Source organism: Vulpes lagopus, chromosome 3, assembly GCF_018345385.1.
Source record: "Vulpes lagopus strain Blue_001 chromosome 3, ASM1834538v1, whole genome shotgun sequence".
NCBI lineage: Eukaryota > Metazoa > Chordata > Mammalia > Carnivora > Canidae > Vulpes > Vulpes lagopus.
This window is the reverse complement of record NC_054826.1, coordinates 85,817,108-85,836,856: the sequence shown is the minus strand read 5'-3', so window position 1 is coordinate 85,836,856 and position 19,749 is coordinate 85,817,108. Positions and strand designations below refer to the sequence as shown.

General features: G+C 38.5%; 1 protein-coding gene and 1 non-coding gene across 8 annotated transcripts in view; both read right to left on the bottom strand.

Annotated features, from left to right (window-relative positions):
- The window catches only part of RYR2 (ryanodine receptor 2), a 726,974-nt gene that overhangs the window by 544,514 nt on the left and 162,711 nt on the right, over positions 1 to 19,749 (bottom strand). The window lies entirely within an intron of this gene.
- On the bottom strand, positions 18,585 to 18,714 carry LOC121488547. The gene has a single exon (XR_005987161.1). It is a non-coding gene; the product is annotated as a small nucleolar RNA SNORA2/SNORA34 family (small nucleolar RNA).

Sequence of the window (19,749 nt, the reverse complement as noted above, 5' to 3'; positions counted from 1 at the left end):
CATTTTCGCTTTTGCTTCTCTTGCCTTTGTAGATGTATCTTGCAAGAAGTTGCTGTGGCCAAGTTCAGAAAGGGTATTGCCTGTGTTCTCCTCTAGGATTTTGATGGATTCTTGTCTCACATTTAGATCTTTCATCCATTTTGAGTTTATCTTTGTGTATGTGTAAGAGAATGGTCTCGTTTCATTCTCCTGCACATGGCTGGCCAATTTTCCCAGCACCATTTATTGAAGAGACTGTCCTTTTTCCAGTGGATATTCTCTCCTGCTTTGTCGAATATTAGTTGACCATAGAGTTGAGGGCCCATTTCTGGGTTCTCAGACACCGCAATTTGAACATAATATACTATCAAGGTAGAAGTGGCAGGATTTGCTGACAAATTACATGAAAAAAAAAATCCAGAAAGCTACTATTGTAGAAATTTTGGTTGTACACTGGACAAAAATAAAATGGTCACACTACACAGAAAATTTGTAAATAAAATAAATGCAGAAGAGCCTTCAGCCACAGATTTATCCTTTATGACCACCCAGAAGATCAGATAGGGGGATGCCCTCTGACTATATTCTTGGTAAAAGAGCCTTCAGTCATCATCAGCCCTAAAAAAATACATTTTTAAATTTACACAGGTAAAAAAACATTAAGAATGTCATTTCTGCATAAAGCCTTTAATGCATATATGCTGTCCCTAGATAACATCAGAGACTTCATAGTGGAGAGAAAGCCTATAAATGCAGTGAATATGGAAGAGCCCTCAGCCAGAGCACATACCTATACAGATACCAGAGAACCCATATAGGGGGAAAGAGTGTATGATATAAGGATTATGGGGAAGATACCAGCCAGAAGGCTAAACTTTATTCACACTAAGAAATTCATATGATAGAGAAACTCTATGCCCTTAATCAGTATGGAAAGGCCTTCACTGATAAATAAAAACAGGAGCAAATCTGCATTAGAGGGAAGGTCCATCGCTGTGATCCCTGTAGAGAGGCTTCAGGTGAGCTCCAGCCCTCGTGTGTTTAAGAAAACTACAGAAAGGGATCCCTGGGTGGCACAGCGGTTTGGCGCCTTCCGTTGGCCCAGGGCGCGATCCTGGAGACCCGGGATCGAATCCCATGTCGGGCTCCCGGTGCATGGAGCCTGCTTCTCCTCCCTCTGCCTGTGTCTCTGCCTCTCTCTCTCTCTCTCATAAATAAATTAAAAAAATATTTAAAAAAGAAAACTAAGGAGTTTCTCAGAAACCATGGGGTAAAGGAAATTTCTTTGTTCCTGTTCTAAATCTTTGAAAATAAGTTTCTGAAATACTTTCATGGCTGTGATATAACAAAAAATGGAGTTAAAAAAAAAGATAAAGGGAATTAACCTAAAATACCTTGGATAATATGTGAGGTCATATATGTAGAATTGTAAGAGTGGAAACAGCTTATAAAAATTAAGCATTTAACTTGATCCCAATCATAAGAAAATGGACTTGCAAGTAAAAAAATCAGATCCAGAGAGACAACATATTTCAGATATTCTCAGTGTCTGTTCATGCCAGACAGAGATTGAGTTTGACAGATACATTCACCCACAGTAACATCAACAGAAATCTATCTGTTTCTCTTTTCCACTTAGAAAATATCATGCATAAAATCGAAGCCTATGTTCCCAGCTCTGAAATGATCTGAAACTCCTACTTGGCACTAAGAATTGCCACATATAGAAAATTCTGGTTAAAATGCATCTTAATATATGTATAAGAGTATAAGAATGTTATTCTGACTCTCTCACACCTATATGTGGAACACAACCAAAAAAACAGCTATTAAAGAAAATGGGTGTTCCTATTTGCACATAAGGCATTAAATCGAACACAGAGACAAGCAGAGTAATTTAGCACTGTCACCTGGCTGATGATCAAGCATAAAGTATTAAGAGACCAAGGACACCACCAGATGGGCTGACCCCCTAGGATTCATTCTGCAATTATACCACAGTATTACCTACTGTACAAACCATTTATGAGATATTATGCTTCTATGAAAAATTAAGTATATTTAGACATACTACTCTGAAATATTTAGTATATGCAGAGCAGATGAGACCCATATATAAGTATAAATATAGGTACATATCATGCATAATATATTGGTTGAGGTTGCATGCATACTTTAAAATGTTAGAAGTCCACCTCCTCCTCTCTGAAGAATGGCAGAGGCCACGGTGAGCAAGTGGTACAGATTCTCAAAGATCCATACCAGACTCCCATGTATAAACCACATTAAAATCCTGAAGAGAAAACTTTAATATGTAAAAATTACCCCAACACTAAGGAAGAATACCAAAAAGATTACATTTTAAGTAAGGATACTGAAAAGATGGAGAATCTTAGGTGCAATTCTCAAAATCTGAATCTACAGATCCATAATATATAGATATATAGATATATTGATTCAAGATAAGGCAATTTCAGACATTATGGTTTCTTGCACACACACATATTCTCTCTCTCCCCGCCACCACCACTCCCTCCCTTTTTAGGTGTTAAATACACAATTCTATGAGCTCCAGTAAGTGTATTTTTCTTATATTGCATAAGGCAAGGACTAATTTTTAAAACTGATCAAAAAAATATGTAACAGCAGTCTGGACAGATACATGGTATATATACCACCTATAAAGAAAATAAATACCACACTTTTCAGCAAAAACATGGAACATGGAAAAATATGATTCACAGAAATTATTTTAATCTTGCTTCTGGAATGTGTTTTGATATGTATCTCCCCACTTACATGTTTATACAAGGGTTTATCACACAAAATGTATAGATACTACATTTCTCCATAGATTTCTAGATTTGCTTTTGGAAAGTAGTGAAATATTAGTTTACAGTTTCAGCCTCCAGTTTATTCCTGTAACTCACAAACCTATTAAATTTTGTCCTTGCTAATTATAAATGTAAGTCTTTAATAAAAATGGAGATTACCATCAAGTGTACCAGGTGCCAAAACCTCTCTATTTTCATAGGCTTCTGATAATTTACCTCACTTCCCTTGCACTCAGTGAGTATCTCAGCTGAGGGCTTTTCTCTGACCTGGAAATGAATCAAGGAACCAGCAAATTACACCTGGGCATGAAACTCTTCTGATAAGACTTGCATACATTTTTGCTGTAGAGGTGGGCACAAGCAAAGTAGCAAATTTCAGTTCTATGTGGTTTTTACTCAGCCTATACAAATATTACTAAATCAGCTAAAGGTTAATTAATGTGTATATGAAACAAATTCATGACTTTACATTTTAGGACTAGATTTTGGAAAGCCTGGTATTGAATTCACAAATGCCAGTTTACGAGGGATCAAACATAATGGACAGCAAAAAAATGCCACCCAGATAAAGTGAGACACACAAATGCCTGTTCCAGAAACCTTGTGGTTGCATGAAAAAAGCTCAATCAGAAACCAGAATGGGAAGCCCCTGTCAGCCCTTCCTGGCTACAGAACCCCAGGCAATTCATGATCACTTTATCCTCAGTGGTTTTCATCTATTAGGGGGAAATAATAACATTACCTAATAGTAAATGATAATAAGTTGTTCAAAATACATTAACTTATAATAATAAATAATATAAGTGGAAAAAGCAGGATTTCTAGACTAAATTCAGAATTTGAATGTCAGCTACCTAGCTCTTTTTATGAGTCACTGTGATTTTCAGTATTTTCATCTATGAAGTGAACACCTACTTTAGAGGGTCACTGCGAGAGATTAAGTTGATCAAAAACATATTTACCAACTACTCAGGATAGGGTGCTCAGAATATAAAAGATTATTCACTGTTGCTTCATTGTTCCTATTTTCGTAAGGGTTAAATTCACTCACTCAAGACCTACCTACCTACAAGATGGAACAAGTTCCCGCACCCACGGAGCTCACTCTCAGGGAAGAGAGAAAAAAATCAACAAATAATTCGTTATGAAACTGAACACCCAACAGTGGTAAGAGCTGACAACACAGGGACAGTGTAGAGGACGTACACTCTGAGTGACGAAGGGGGTTTATATTGCAGGCTGGTCAGAAGCAGCCTCTCGGATAAGGGGACACTGAACCAAGATCACATGAAATTGTGAATGAGCACATGGAATATTACAGGCAGAGCTTCCAGGGCAGCAAACACAGCAATCCTGCAATGGGGAAGGCTTTGGTGAGCTCCAGAAGGAGCAAGGGGGCTGGCAGATCCAGAGAAGGGAACAAAGAGAGAGCCCTGGCAGGGCTGGATCCTTGCAGGCCTTGGGAAGGGTTTCAGAGTTTAGTCCAAAAAGGACGAGAAATGTACAGGACTGTGAGGGAGAGTGACAGGACTCATTTCACTTTAAAGGAGTCATTCTGGCCTCCGTGTTGGGAGCAGCAATACTAGTTGAGAGGTTATTACCGCAGCTGAAGCAGAGGATGGTGGTGACTTCTGGGGTGAGGGGTGGGGGTGTTGCCCATAGAAGTGATGGGAAGTGGCCACAATCTGAATGTAATTTAAAATATGAGGTGCCTGCGTGGCTCAGCTGGTTAAGCCTCTGACTCTTGTCTTTCTTAGAGATTTTATTTATTTCTTAGAGAAGAGACAGCACAACTAGGGGGAGCAGGAGAAGGAAAGGGAGAAGCAGGCTCCCTGCTAAGCAGGGAGCCTAATATGAGGCTTGATCCCAGGACCCTGAGATCATGACCTGAGCTGAAGGCAGATTCTTAACCAACCAAGCCACCCAGGTGCCCCAAGCATTCAGCTCTGGGTCTCAACTTAGGTCCTGATCTCAGGGTTGTTGTGAGTTCAAGCCCCACATGGAGCTCTGCACTGGGCATGGAGCCTGCTTTAAAAAAATTTAATAACTTTTTAAAAAGTAGTGTCTACTGGAAATGGGATACAGATGAGAGGAACAATTACAAGCTTGTAGTTCTGAACACCTGGGTTAAATGGCAGTACCACATACTACACTGGGGAACAGAGGGAAAGCATTGTGAGCCAGGGAAGGGGGTGTGAGGGTCAGTTTTAGACATACTAGGTTAGGGATGACTTTTGTCCAAATGAGACATCAAGTAGGCAGCTGGAGGCAGGAGTCTGAAAGTCAGGCAGCTGGAGGCAGGAGTCTAGAAGTCAGGTCAAATATCACAGTGAAGATAAATCCTTGGGAGTGATCAGTATGATAAGGTGTTTAAAGATCATGATGCTAATTAAGGAGCTCAGTAAGGATGTGAACAGGTTAAATAAAGAGGAGAGAATCTCAACATGGACCTTGTATCCTGGGGCACACCAGGGGCTTGGAAAGAGAACATGAGGATGTGGGAAGAGCATGTTCAGCCAGGGAGAAACATCATGAATGACAGTGATGGGAGAAGAGGAAAACCAGGAGCCAGTGAGATATGTGGGTTGCAAAGGGGAAGTGAGAAAAAGGCGGAAGATTACCATCACATCTGGCAATGTGATAGTCATTGGGCCTCACCAAGTGTCATTTCAGTGGAGTGCTGAGAATGAGATCCAGAAAGGAGAAAATTTAAGAGAGAAAGGGAGGAGAGGAAATAGAGATGTAGGTATAGAAAAATTCATGAATTCTGCTTTAAAGGACCAGAAAAATGGTATAGCAGCAGAGGGGGGTATGGAATTAAGGAAGAAAATATTGTGGGGCTCCTGTACTATTTCTGGCATTCTCCTGGGCACTATGGAGAGAGATGATCAAAACAGTCAAAACTCCTGCTGTCAATCAGTAATGTCAGGAAAATGATATAAAGACTAAAATAAAGCAGGCTAGGACAAAGATATAATGGGAATTGATATTTTAATGGCTGTACAAGGAAGAGCTTTCTGATAAGATGACATCTGTGTGAATGAAGTGGGAAAGCAGACCATGAGGATATCTAAGAGAAGATTCCAAGAAAAGTATTATTGATGTATTTGAGAAATATATTATCAGATATTTATATGCTGGTGGGAATAATCGTGAGAAGACCCAATAAAGAGGAAAAAGCTTGTGATTGAGGGAGAGATCGGACAGGTGCATCGCCACCTGTCAAGAGCACAGGTAGAGGTGGTGGCCTCAGGTAGAAGCAAAAATGGAGTTCCTGGTAGGTTGGTTGGTTGGTTGGTTTTACAGAGGGAGGATATGGAAGTTCTCTTCTGACTATATCCATTTTCCCAATGAAATAAGAAGTTAAGAGCTAGGGGTGAGAAACAAGAGGAGGGTTAGAGGAATATAAGATGGAACAATGAACTGTGTAAATGTAAGAGGACTTGAGGTTGAGGTCCTAAACACTAGCTGATATACACTGAAATAAAAGATCTAAAAACTCTAAAATACTATGAAATAAATGGTTTTATAAGGGAGAAAATGGAGGAAGACAATGGCCAAGGAGAGAAAATAAAATGCACTGCTAGTGTGGATATAGGTTGGACATGGTGAGTTAAATATCCTGAAAATACTTGCAACAAGGGTGCTTAGAGACCACAGGGATACAGAAGTGGTAGGTAAGCAAATACACTGGAGTACACATGTAATATGGAACCATGAGAGAAGAAAGAACAGGGCAGAAGAGGAGCAGGAAGGGATGGAGCACCTGGAAGTGTAATCCCTACCTGCTGCCCATGTAACAGACATCTCTTGAGTTCCTCCCTACCTACTATCCAGTTTAATTCATCTCAACACTACTTGAGACATATTGGAAAGGCTATTACAGTCATCTAAAAAAATATACCTCCACAGGGTGGAAGGGGAGGTGGGCGGGGGGTGGGGGTGACTGGGTGACAGGCACTGAGGGGGGCACTTGATGGGATGAGCACTGGGTGTTATTCTATATGTTGGCAAATTGAACACCAATAAAAAATAAATTTATATTTAAAAAATTACTCTGTAAATCTTGAAGTAGACTGATGGATTTCCTCATTGGGGTGGTGATTTACAACATTCATTACCCCTCTAGCCTATGCCTCTCTCTTCCTAGATCACACTCTTCAAGGACAAGGACAATGCCTGATTCTTACTGCATCTTTGTCTCACATCATACCTGGAATATTATACATTTTCAATAAATGTTTGATAGATCAACAAATGAGTAAAAAGATGTAAATAAAAAAAATAAAAATTAACAAAAGCCTAGCCAAGATGAGTTAGAATGCCAAGTCTCTCCCTTTCTAATTACTTAACCTTGGAATAATCTCCTTCAACGAGACTCAATTATTTTATTCACAAAAAATAAAACTACCCTTACTATACCGCATTGATCACTATAAAGATTAAATTAAAAAAAAAAAAATAAAAAAAATTAAAAAAAAATTAAAAAAAAAAAATTAAAAAAAAAAAAAAAAAGATTAAATTAAGCATATGAAGCCCTTTGTAAACTGTGCAGTACTGTATTATTAACATCCACATAACTGGTAACCTGGACAAGCAGAGGTCACAAGCAAGGTCATGCACAGTTTCAGCAGCATGGCAAACCTGATCACCCATAAGAACTCAGCCTAGGAACACCTGGGTGGCTCAGGGCATGACCCTGGGGTCCTGGGATCGAGTTCTGCATCGGGTTCCCTGCAAGGAGCCTGCTTCTCCCTCTGCCTATGTCTCTGCCTCTCTCTGTGTGTTTCTTATGAATAAATAAATAGAAACTCAGCCTGGGTCAATATCATCCATGAAAGACCGTGGTCTTAAGCAAAACAAAGCTTAATGGAAAATGCAAAGAGGCTTCCATTCTGAGTAATATTAAGACCACACTTGGTTTGGATAGAAATATCACTAACCTGACAAAAGTACTTACTAAAATGTTCATCTAGAGGAAATGGACAGTTTAAACTTCACTGGTTTCTGTTATCCTAGGCAGGAGGCTTGATCAAAAGCTATCAAAAATGTTCAATTTGACAACTTTTTTAATCTTTGGATTTAAAAAATTGACTAAAAAAAAATGCCTTAGAGGACAATGTGTACCATTTGTGTATGTCTTTTAAAAAATCCAAATTGGAGCGACACTTGGATGGCTCAGTTGGTTAAGTGTCTGCCTTCGGCTCAGATTATGATCTCAAGGTCCTGGAATGGAGCCCTGTGTTGGGCTCTCTGCTCAGCTGGGAGTCTGCTTCTCTCTTTGCCTCTGCCTCTGCCTCTCTTGCTTGTGCTCTCTCTCATGCACTCTCTCTCTCTCTCTCAAATGAGTAAATTTTAAAATCTTTAAAAAAAATAAATTTATCCCTTTCTAGCAACCAAAAGGTGTCAAGTCCATATTATAAGCAAAAAACTAAATTTTGGGGTACCTGGGTGGCTCAGTCAGTTAAGTGGCCAACTCTAGATTTCTGCTCAGGTCATGATCTCAGGGGGCTGAGATTGAGTCTGGCATCATGCTCTGCACTCAGCAGAGATTCTCTTCCTCTCCTTATACCCCTCCCCCTGCTTGGTGCTCACTCTCTGTCTATAAAATAAATAATTTTTTTAAAGTAAATGTCATATGAATAGAGAAAAAGAATTTCCTGCCTGGGAATCTTTGGATCAACACTAATGAGGAAAAATAAAAACCAAGAAAATATCCCACAGTTCATGTTGAAGGCATCTCGGCAAAAGATGATTTAGTCGATTAATAACTGAAACACAACCCAAAGCAGTCTTTCTCTTTTTGAAATAAATGGGTTTTCCAAATTACATAGCCTCTTTGTATTATTCTAATCAGATTCTGCAAAATCCCAAAGTATCATGATCTATAGGTGAGATTTCCACATTATAGAAATCTCTGAATCCTTTGCTCAGCCCCTCCTGATGTCAATTATAGTATAAGGTTTCAACGTTAAGACCCACCTGAGACATCCGGGACTCTGTGTTTCACCTGTATTGTTAGCAAGGTTCTATCCACCTTTCTCCCGGTATTCAAATATCCTGTGACATGGTGTTTGTTCTACAGAGTGTTTCTCCTTTGTGCGTTCTTCCCATGGAGCAGCACACTCATGAGTTATCTACAATGGCCAGCAAGGGACAGCTTATTAAACTGTCATCTGAATCCCTGGTTCTAATCAACTCTGCAAAGAGGAAGTCTCTTGCCCAATGGAACATAATGAAGCTTTCAGCCCATCAGCACCTCAAAGGTCTGCGACATCTGAGTGGGTTCCATTTCTAATGTTTCTTTTACCCAGTAGTTACTCTAACTACCTCTTTTATCAAAGATTGCCCCTCACCAGGACCCTTCCACAATAAATGGGCAGGAGAGGAAGAAAGGGCACTCTGAATATAAAGTCTGTGTAATTTAAACTCCACAACAAATGGCAATGACAAGAAAAGTGGAGCTCATTTTAAAGAAACAATTCTTTCTTTCAGGAGCTCACAATGCTTCCTCTTCCTGCACTATTTAACAGTTTTGAGGGCTTTCTCCCTTCTCTGCTTCTCGCACAATCTCACAGAAAAAAAATCAGAAAAAGATTGTTGTAGAACTGTTTACAATAAACTGTGAATTATTTAAAGATCTTCTCTTTCAAGTTAAAATAAAAAGCAGATAAAAGCAACATTTATATGAGTGCCGGTCCTCAACGAAATAAAACTCAAAGGATAACTTTCAATTAGGACCAAGAATCACTCACAAGATAACATACAAGACCACAAGAAATGAGGTTGTAATGAGGACATATCCCATTGAAATTGACAATCAAATATTTTAAATTTTCCATTGCTTGGCTGAACTACCAAATTAAACTAGTGGTCATTAAATCACAGAAACAAACCATGAACAACAAATAGTATTTGAAAAGTAAAAAATTATCATGTGTAACCCTATTTCTGAGCAAAAACCAAATCTAATATAGTATGAAGACAAAAGTCAAAAACAACAAAGCCAGAAAAAATATGAAAGGGGAGGGAGTTTCAGTTACTTTCAAAGTGAAGTTGTTAATGTTATACTAAAGTATTCAAATATTTCATAAAAAACACTGGTGTCCAGAAAGTGAATGTAAATGCCTAAAAATGAATAGCACTAACAAGCACCAGATAATTCAGTAATGCTGCTGGCACACATGGGGGTCAACCAGAGTGACAGAACAGCAGGACAAAGAAAGAAAATAGACTAAAACATTCAGAGTATCATTTGACTTCCAATTAAAGCTGCTTCTACAATGAGAACAAATATTCGATGACTGTTGATGAACAAAATTGTGTGATCCCATGAAGAGGGGGAGCAGAGCTTTCCCAATTCAGGATTAGTGGATGGATCTTCAATCAGGACTGCACTCTCTCAGTATTCTCTTTATTGAGGGAGGTTCCCCTTCCGCTTGGATAGTCTTTTAAAGTCCCCAATTTACATCCAACCTGAGCCTAAATTAGTAGGTCTTGTTTTTGACAGTCTGTGGTCCCCATCTATTTATGTTTTAATGGAAGTGAACTTTTCCCTGCGGGTGCTGACCAATCCTACATCCTTACTGTTCCAGGATCCTCGCAAATACAGAAATAGAGCTGAATTTTATTTCCACATTAATAGGCGCATTTTTATCTTCAAAAGCCTATGTCCATTGTCTCGCACTGCTACTCAGTGCATGGTCAACTGTGCCCTGCACAAGCTACAGAGTTCAAAGAGAGGCATTCCAACAGAACCAAAAGGGTGTCTAAGGGGACAATTATAATACACATGTAAATTAACAAGTACTGATAATTACTTTAATTATTGTTTAATTACTTTAACAAGTATTGATAAAACATAAAAACAATGATTAAATGTTTAAAATAAAACAATTCCTCATTTTTTATGAGACAAACGTACTTTAAAAGCTTCACTATAAATGGCTTTCAAGGAGTGAGACCCCACCTGAACTAGTGGGATCCCAATGGAAGCACTGAATGTGGACAGGTTATTTTTTTTCTAAGTTTTGAAATACCACCTTATGCTTGGATGCAAATGAAAAATAACAGTTAAGCAGCAAGCAGCAGCAATCTATTTTTTGTATAGTCCAGCAGATGCTGCTCTCCTTCTAGAGAGATACCTTGATCTTCCTCTTTGGAATGAACTTTTCCTCCCAGACCCTCAGTCTAGGTGATTTGGGTTAAAATAGGATTATGCATGCCCATCCATATGTGGAGCATGCTTGTGACCAGTAGTTTCCATCCTAACGACATGACCCACGTTGGTGCAATGAGACTCAATCCCAGCAATGGAATTACTAGGAAAGAGAAGCTCTTTCTCCTGGTCTCAAGGTTAGTAGAATGTGGGCCTGGAGCTACTGGTGACCATCTGGCCATGTCAGAGGGCCAACCTATCTGCATATGAAGCCAACACTGAAGGAAGCACAGCCAAGAACCAAGGGGACCAGTCATAATGGCACTATTTGGATCCCTGGAAATGGTCATGCATGAACTGAGACTTGCCCTGGACCTTTCAATCACAAGAGTCAGTAACACACCCTTCTTTATTTTGGCCTAAGCCAATATAAGTTGGATTGCTGCACATACATCCGAAAGAGTTCCACCAGTAACTTGAGTAAATTGTTACAGCACTGACAAGATCAGAACTTCAAAAAACCTCTTCAATGAAAGGAGGTCACTTTCTGTAGGAAAAGTCCATGAGGACCTTGTACTGAAGTGATTTCCATGAGGTCACTGCTCCTCTGCAAGAATCCATGTTATGTATTTTCTTAACCCCTTACACTTCAATAGTAACATGACAATGGTGACCTCATACCAACAGAACTCCTACACTTTTGGGAAAAAAAATCTAGAATTCAATGATTTTGTGATACCAGAAAAAATTTAACATCAGGTGAAAACAACTACATATGGCAAACTCCTGTGACTTTCTTTTGTACTTAAGCATTAATGGCAGTCTTAATGAGCAAGCCAAATGATCTATTCTCATGATCAAATCCTGAAAGAGAAAGGGAAAGATATTCTTTTATCCAAGCTCCTTCCTTCCCTGCTGGGAATATTTAAATCATAATTATTCTTCAGAGTCTTTGCAATCTTGCAGAGTAAATTCCGGATGAAAAAATGAGATGCTTTCTTAGTGTATATGCTCCATAGTGCAGCAACTGCTAAGAAAGAAAATTAAGAGCCCTGTTCAAGTGCACTGCTCTATGACCATCAAAAGCTGGGAACCTCCAACTGCATAAGTTCAGAAGCATTATTCCAAAGAATAACAACAGCTAAAACATACGTTTTCCATATATAGGCAAAAAGTCCACCCATCTTTTACACTATAATATTTTTAAGTTTATGTGAGTCTACTTGAAAGAGAAGGCAAGAAGAAAGTCTGACTAGGAAAAATGCTGATGCTGACCCAGATGGAAAGATCATTCAATCATTCTTCTGGATGCCTCCAAATCACCCTAATTGGTTTAGTACCCCTTTCTGTTGTTTTTCACTATCAACTTACAAATGCTAGTAATTATACCAGAGAATATGTCATTATTCAATTCAATACTAAGTCAAACCATTAATAGCAAAGGTCCACTACAACTCTATTCTAGATCTGAGGTGAATCATAGGTCTATTATTAACCTGGGCATACCAGGTGGCTATAGAGCGAAAGAACAGAACTCCAGGACAACTGGTCTGGCAGGTTTTTCCACGGATCTCATTATGGCTCCTCACAAGTGACCAAGGGATAATCAACATTTTCCTTCTCTGAACTATAGGATCCTCATAGACCACCACAATAAATAAATAAAGGATACTGACAGGGCCTCCAATCATTTCCCACCCATCTTTCAGGAAATGACCACACCAAAATAATTTTCTCTTGCAATATCTCAAAGTACCATATTCAAGTTTCTACTATCAAATGCTCTATATTAAATTACCTCAACTCAATTTAACTTCTTTTTTCTCTAGTTTATTGCTCCAAGGATACAAAGTTTACTGCCTGCTATCCTCAGGACTTTTTGTTACTTATTCTTAATACTAAAAAGAACTTTAGACAATTTTCTGTACCAGTATCATCTTTATAATCTTAGAGAAACCATTTAATTTTCCTAGACCTAAACATCCTCCTTTACAAAATAAAGTATCAGAACAAATTTGTGGATATCTAAGACTTTTATTTTAGTAAGTCAACATTCATCCTGTAACTCAAGTTGGTTCTCTGGACTCTGCTCTAGCTCCTTAAATATGCGCCCCATGTGCATTTTTCCTAAATTCCTATTGTTTCCTATCACCTCCCAAGAAAAAAAATAATAAAGATGCAAGTAAAAAGAACCCAAAACAAAATTTCAATGCTAGTCACTGATCTCCTATCTCACAATAACCACTACAGGTGAATGAGAGGTGAGCTAACACAGCAACCACTAAGTGTCTGAAATATGGAAGGTACAGCCTTCCTTTTCCTCCTTGTATTAGGGTGAATGAAGGCCATCAGTTGGTCATTAGAAATAAACCTTTTCAATTTGTAAATCAGGTTTTTGGTGTTTTACTATAATTTTGAAAAGTGATGGATGATAGAACACAAAGAAGCAGAAGAGAAAAGTTTGTGTATGTGGACTCCCCATATACTCTCAGAATATGCTGGAATGGATATAGGCATGGGAAATTCCTACTCACAATGCAAAATGACACTGAGATAAAGGTAAGTATGTGGTGAACACCAAAGCTTGTTTCTAATGCTTTCCTCAAATATATATAAAACGTGACATGCTACAAGTTAGCATTTGTCTGTTTAAATAATGGCACATCTATAACTTACTCTTTGCCCAAAAAACTATTTTAATGACTATGGTGCCTAGTCCTAAGGGATGATGGGAAAGCCATCTCAGTGATCTATCCTCCTCTTAGACCCTTTGTTACTTAGATGATATGAATGATTATAGCTTTGTGGTCTTCACACATGCATGGGGAGCAAATCAATGTTGCAATTGCAGTAGTCAAACCTAAAATTTTCCACATGTTCGATAAACCAGGCAATAAACAGTTAATACCACAATCTCCAAGTGGCCTGCTAGTGACTAGGAACTGTGCCATGAATTGGTGTCAATATCCCAGAAATCATTTTGAGAAGCAGCTCTACAATTTATAGAACCCATATAACCAATCATGATAAAGAATCTGATTGATAAGGAGTTCAGAAGTGATATGGATCCCCATTGATCTTAGTAGATGAATACCCACTCCCGATTTCAAGAACTGGGCATCAATAACCAGGAGAAGGAAAGTCAGGGAGGCTCAGATAGTACTCGGCCCACTGAGATGAGCCTTTGGCTAAAAGTAGGGGAAAATGTAGGCCTCTTGTTTAAATGATAGCTCTCTAGAATTGTTTTTTCTCCTTTTTGTAAATACTATACAAAGAGGAAAAGTCAATGCATATGGACTGGAGTTGAGAGAAGAGATCAAGTAATAAAACCTAATCTTGTCAACATTTTGTCAGAATTTTGGAAAGGAATCATGGGCTTCTGAATCAAGACCCCAAATCCCATTAGTGTTTGTAGGCACCTATATCATTAAGCGTAGAGGACACATTTTTCACAGCATCCATAAGCTCCTTTAAAACTTAACTAAATTTTGGGGCACAAAGGTAGCTCAGTCAGTTGAGCATCTGACTCCTGATTTTGGCTCAGGTCATGATTTTAAGGTCTTGAGATCAAGTTCTGCATCAGGCTCAATGCTCAGTGTACAGTCTGCCTGGTATTCTTTCTCTCTTCCTCTCCCTCTGCCCCTTCCCCATCACATGCACAAGAGTGCACACATGCTCTCTCTCTCCAAAACAAATAAAAATTTTTAAGTAAAAAATAAAAAATAATAAAATAAAAATTAACTAGATTTTTAACCATAAAAGAAAAAAAATCCCAAAATTATGAGTTTCCTGAGGGCCACACACATCATCTATGAGTCTCCTACATTTATTGCAATGTCTAGAAATTAGTAAGTACACTAAATGTGACAATGAAAAAAAATTACTGAATAAAGTATTCTCTACTTCCATACATCTAAGCAAGATTAGGCTATCTGGAAAGGTCTTCTGTTTCCTAGACCATGAATCTGAACCATGAATCTACCAGCTGTTTAATAGTCACAGCAAAAAGAAAATTAATTTACAATCATGAGTATGTTTACAACTTTCAATTTACATATTTTAATTCACCCCCTCAGTTAAGAAGTTTGCTACCGTTCCAATATAGAGGATGTAAAAACGTTTTTAACACCTGAAATTTGATGACAAGCCAATTTCCACTGAACAGATACTTCAGATGTAAACTTCCAAATATTTCATAGGTTCTGTGTGGAAAGGAATTCATGAAGGAATTAAACACCACAATTTACTAACAGCCAAACTACTTTCTGGGAAGTATTGTGAATTCTGCCTAGACATAGCCAAAGGGTTGATGAAGGAAGGGTGGGAGTGACACAGGAAGGCTCAAAGGTTCACTTTCAGGGTTCCATCCAATTTCTCTGGTTCCATGACTTTATTACATATGAATCTGTATCTGTAGAAGAAGAGGCACAGGAGGGAGGAGACTTGATTCTTATTGAAAAATAAAGGGTTTTACTCTCAGGTTAAGGTTACTTTAGGATATTCTAGAAACAAAATGCCAGTGGCTTTAATAACCAAGGAAAATGAACACTCAGTGCATTCCCTGTGAGTTCCCTGAAGTCAGTTGCTTAGTATTTCATGTATGACTGCCTAGTACTGATCAGTGGGCCCAGTATCTTGTGAGTCCTTAATAAACATTTACTGACTAAATTCACGACTCTGTCACTCTGAGGAAATATAATGATCTATAAAGTAATTCAAATAAAGAATGAAAGCCAAATTTTCTGCACACAAAATAACAAAATAGGCAAAGACAGAGTTGAAGTATAACCCGTCAGAATTTTTAAAAATGGGCACCATGCTTTTTTTTTCCAATTTAAATTATTTGTTTTTGTAGCTGATAGGGCTGGGGTTATTTAAGGCCTTGAAATAAAGCAAAGATTTAGGATATTATAAGATCAGCTTCATCAGAAGGCAGGAGGGAGATCTTGTTAAAAGAAAGGAGGGCAAAATTCAGTAGATGGGAGCATCTTCCTCCCAGAAGCTGAAAAGTCTCTGGGGATCTTAAAGGTGGGAGCAGAAAGCTATCATTCCTACAAATTTCAGGCAGTTTACCTAGAACTTCTAAAAGAAACTTCAAAAAACTTCTCATTTTTTGACACTTTACTGGTAATTATACAAGTGGGAGAACCACATGGAACTGTCCAGTAGGATATATGATCCAGGGTTCTAGCTAGATGACTAAAGCAAAGATCTATGGAACATATAGAGAATTACTAATACCTCACCTCAGACAGAGTTGAACATCCAACTCTCTTTGATTGATAAAGTTCTTATCAACATACATTCCTATAGTTGGTATTTTTTTTTTAATTTTTATTTATTTATGATAGTCACAGAAAGAGAGAGAGAGGCAGAGACACAGGCAGAGGGAGAAGCAGGCTCCATGCACCGGAAGCCCGACGTGGGATTCGATCCCGGATCTCCAGGATCGCGCCCTGGGCCAAAGGCAGGCGCCAAACCGCTGCGCCACCCAGGGATCCCTATAGTTGGTATTTTTTGATGATTAAGAGAGCTGTATCTAAATGGAAGCTTTGATTTTCAGAACTTCTAAACAAGTTATATTTAAAAAGAGCATATCCTTCCTAAGGAATGCTCCACAGAATATATAAACAACAATAAAAATAACAACTATCAGACCACCCAAGCTGGGAATGGAAAGACTAATAGCCATTACACTTGAATGATGCGTGTTCTAGCCATGATACATGCATAAAAACACTGTGAACATTAATCGGAAATTCACATGATGGAAACAGTATAAAAAGTCCACCAAAAAAGGGGTCCATCAATAACTAATAGCAAATTACTTTTTTTAAGATTTTATTTATTTATTCATGAGAGACACAGAGAGAGAGAGGCAGAGACACAGGCAGAGGGAGACGCAGGCTCCATGCAGGGAGCCCATGTGGGACTCAATCCCAGGACTCCAGGATCACGCCCTGGGCCAAAGGCAGGCACTAAACCGCTGAGCCACCCACGAATCCCCACTAATAACAAATTACTAATAAGACCAAGAGAAAAGGAAAAAGCTATGAAACACCAAAATGATCCTTTATGCCATCAATTTCTCTCTCCAAAACAACAAAGAATTCTGTTCACCTGATGGGCTTAAGGTTGCACAAGGAGAAATTTCAAGATGGATAAAGCATTCTGTGGACCTCTAAAAACAGTCTAAGTCCCAATTCAGTCATGTGGTCTCACAGTAGAATTAAAAACCTTTTGGGCATTGAAATGAATTGCAGATCCCTGCCAAACACTAATATATATTTTTGGGGGGAATATAGAAATTGTATCAGGGTTATTTCCTCTTAGCAAATATTCCCTACCTACAAACTTGTGTTTCTTCAGTCTTCACATTCTTTCCCCATAGGCTTCTCAGATTTCTCCCCCAATATCTTATCCTACTATGCAAAGCTGATAAAAGTATCAGTTATATACGGTATCCGAAACATCCTGTGGATGATGCAGCGAACAAAAATGCCTTCGGTGTTGAAGTACATTCAGGCAAAATTTCCTATCACTAGCATCCAAAACCTTCTCTCCTCTGTTCACCTTTTCTAATCTGCAATGGTCTGAATGTGTGCCACCCCCCCACTGCCCCGCCAATTCACATTGAGAATCCTAATACCCAAGTGATGCTGTTGGAAGGTGGGGACTTCAGAAGGTGCTTAGGTCATGAACATGAGGTCTTTATGAATGCGATTAGTGTCCTTATAAAAGAGACCCCCTGCAAGGCTCCATAGCCCCTCTATCACGTGAGGACAGAGAAGTCTGTGACCCAGAAGACAGCCCTCACCTAACTATGGTGGCACTCTGACTTCAGATGTCCAGCTCCCAGAACTGTGAGAAATAAATGTGTGTGGCTTATAAACCACCCAGTCTCTGGTATTTTGTTAACACAGCCCAAATGGATAAGACGTCATGTAGAATACAGAAGGTGCTATCTAAAATTAGAAAAACATTAATTAGAAACAAGCTATAGAACACTAGGTCAGTAGTGAAAAGACCTCATCTCATTTGGCATCTAGTAGGCAAAACAGGCCTCCTTATCACAAAAAAAAAAAAAAAAAAAAAAAACCCACATGAGGCCCAGAGATCCTAAGTGATTTGTGAATCACCACCCTGATCCATGGCAAAGAAAATAAGATTTCATGATGACTCCTTTAAAAAACAGAGTAGAGTAGGATTAGGTGGGAGGGCTTAGAGAGGTGGAAAAGGCTTGACAACACACAATGAACTAGTTAGGCCATGAATGCAGTGTGGACATAAGCCTCCTAAGAAGGTAGTCAGGTCCAGAATGCCTGACTGTGCAATCTTCTAATGCCACATACATCTCCCTTCATTGGGGAATATGAACGAGCATCTTCCATATTCATAACCATGCACAACGTCATGGAGAGATTAACCAAGTTTTAGCCTCGAGGGGAATTTATGTGGGTAAAACAAAATACAGGAAAAGTGGGATATGTATTTGAAAAAACCATGTGTGCTGCTAAGGCTACACCAGGGCTCTCCATCATAGATTCACATACATCTCATCAACACGAACTACGTTTGGTGACAAAGTTCTTTTTTTTTTTCCCCTCCATAAACTGTGTTCATTCCAACTGAAAGCCATTCCCACTGGGGTGCTGAATGGCTTACAGACCACAGAAACACATTACTCTTGGCTCCTGTTTGAAACCAACAGCTAGCAAACCACTGGTCTGGATTCAGGGCTATGCTGATGAAGTGTTAAAAAGCTCTAATTCACTTTATACACCTCTGTTCAGCAAGGCATTTAACTGGCTTCAAAAATAAACAGTGGGACACCTGGGCAGCTCAGTGGTTGAGCATCTGCCTTTGGCTCAGGTCATGATCCCAGGGTCCTAGGATCAAGTCTGACGTTCAGGCTCCCTATGAGGAGCCCGCTTCTCCCTCTGCCTGTGTCTCTGCCTCTCTGTGCCTCTCATGAATAAATAAAATCTTTAAAAAAAAAAAAAGAAAAAACAAGGCAAAAAAATATATATAGTCCTTTGATTTTTTTAATATAAAGCTGCTCACAGACAAAACAACCAGCTATATCAACAAATCTCATGATCCTCACTCATTATGCTAAAATCATACTCTTCCTAAAATGGCCACAGATTTAAATTGTATACAGGGAAAAGTATACTTCAAGTTACAACTAGTCATAGTTTTAGGAGTACCATTTTAAAAACAAAACCATCCCAGTAAACAACTGACTTCTATTAAGCCACTTACGAGGGACTGAACTAAATCTACAGTTAGTTAACAGATAAACATGCTTTTTTAAAAAACTGAATTATGTCTCTACTGTCAAGGACAATCCCTTAAAAACATCTCCATTTGGGAAAAAATTAACATAATTTTGAGAGACTTTATTATTCATTTCAAGTGATTGTTGGCTGCTATTTTTCATTTTTCTAAAGCTATTTGGCATTAAATGACTTGATAACAAGTCTGAAACTGCTGTAACTAACATGTAAAAGAGAGATTTAAGTCAACATTCTCTTTTAAGTAAATTGAATAGCCTTAGGAATAATATTAGAAATATTTATTTTTAAAAATATTAGAACTATTACTAGAGTGACATTTGCCCTCTCTCGGTTGATGCTAGCCATATTGTAAGTCTGGGTTTTTTTTATTCAGTGTTTCCTCCAGTATAAATAAAAGATAGTTCTTTTTCAGAATTAATTTTCTTTTTCTTAGGGCAATAGTTCAACATTTTATTCACCTTTCAGATTATCAACAAGA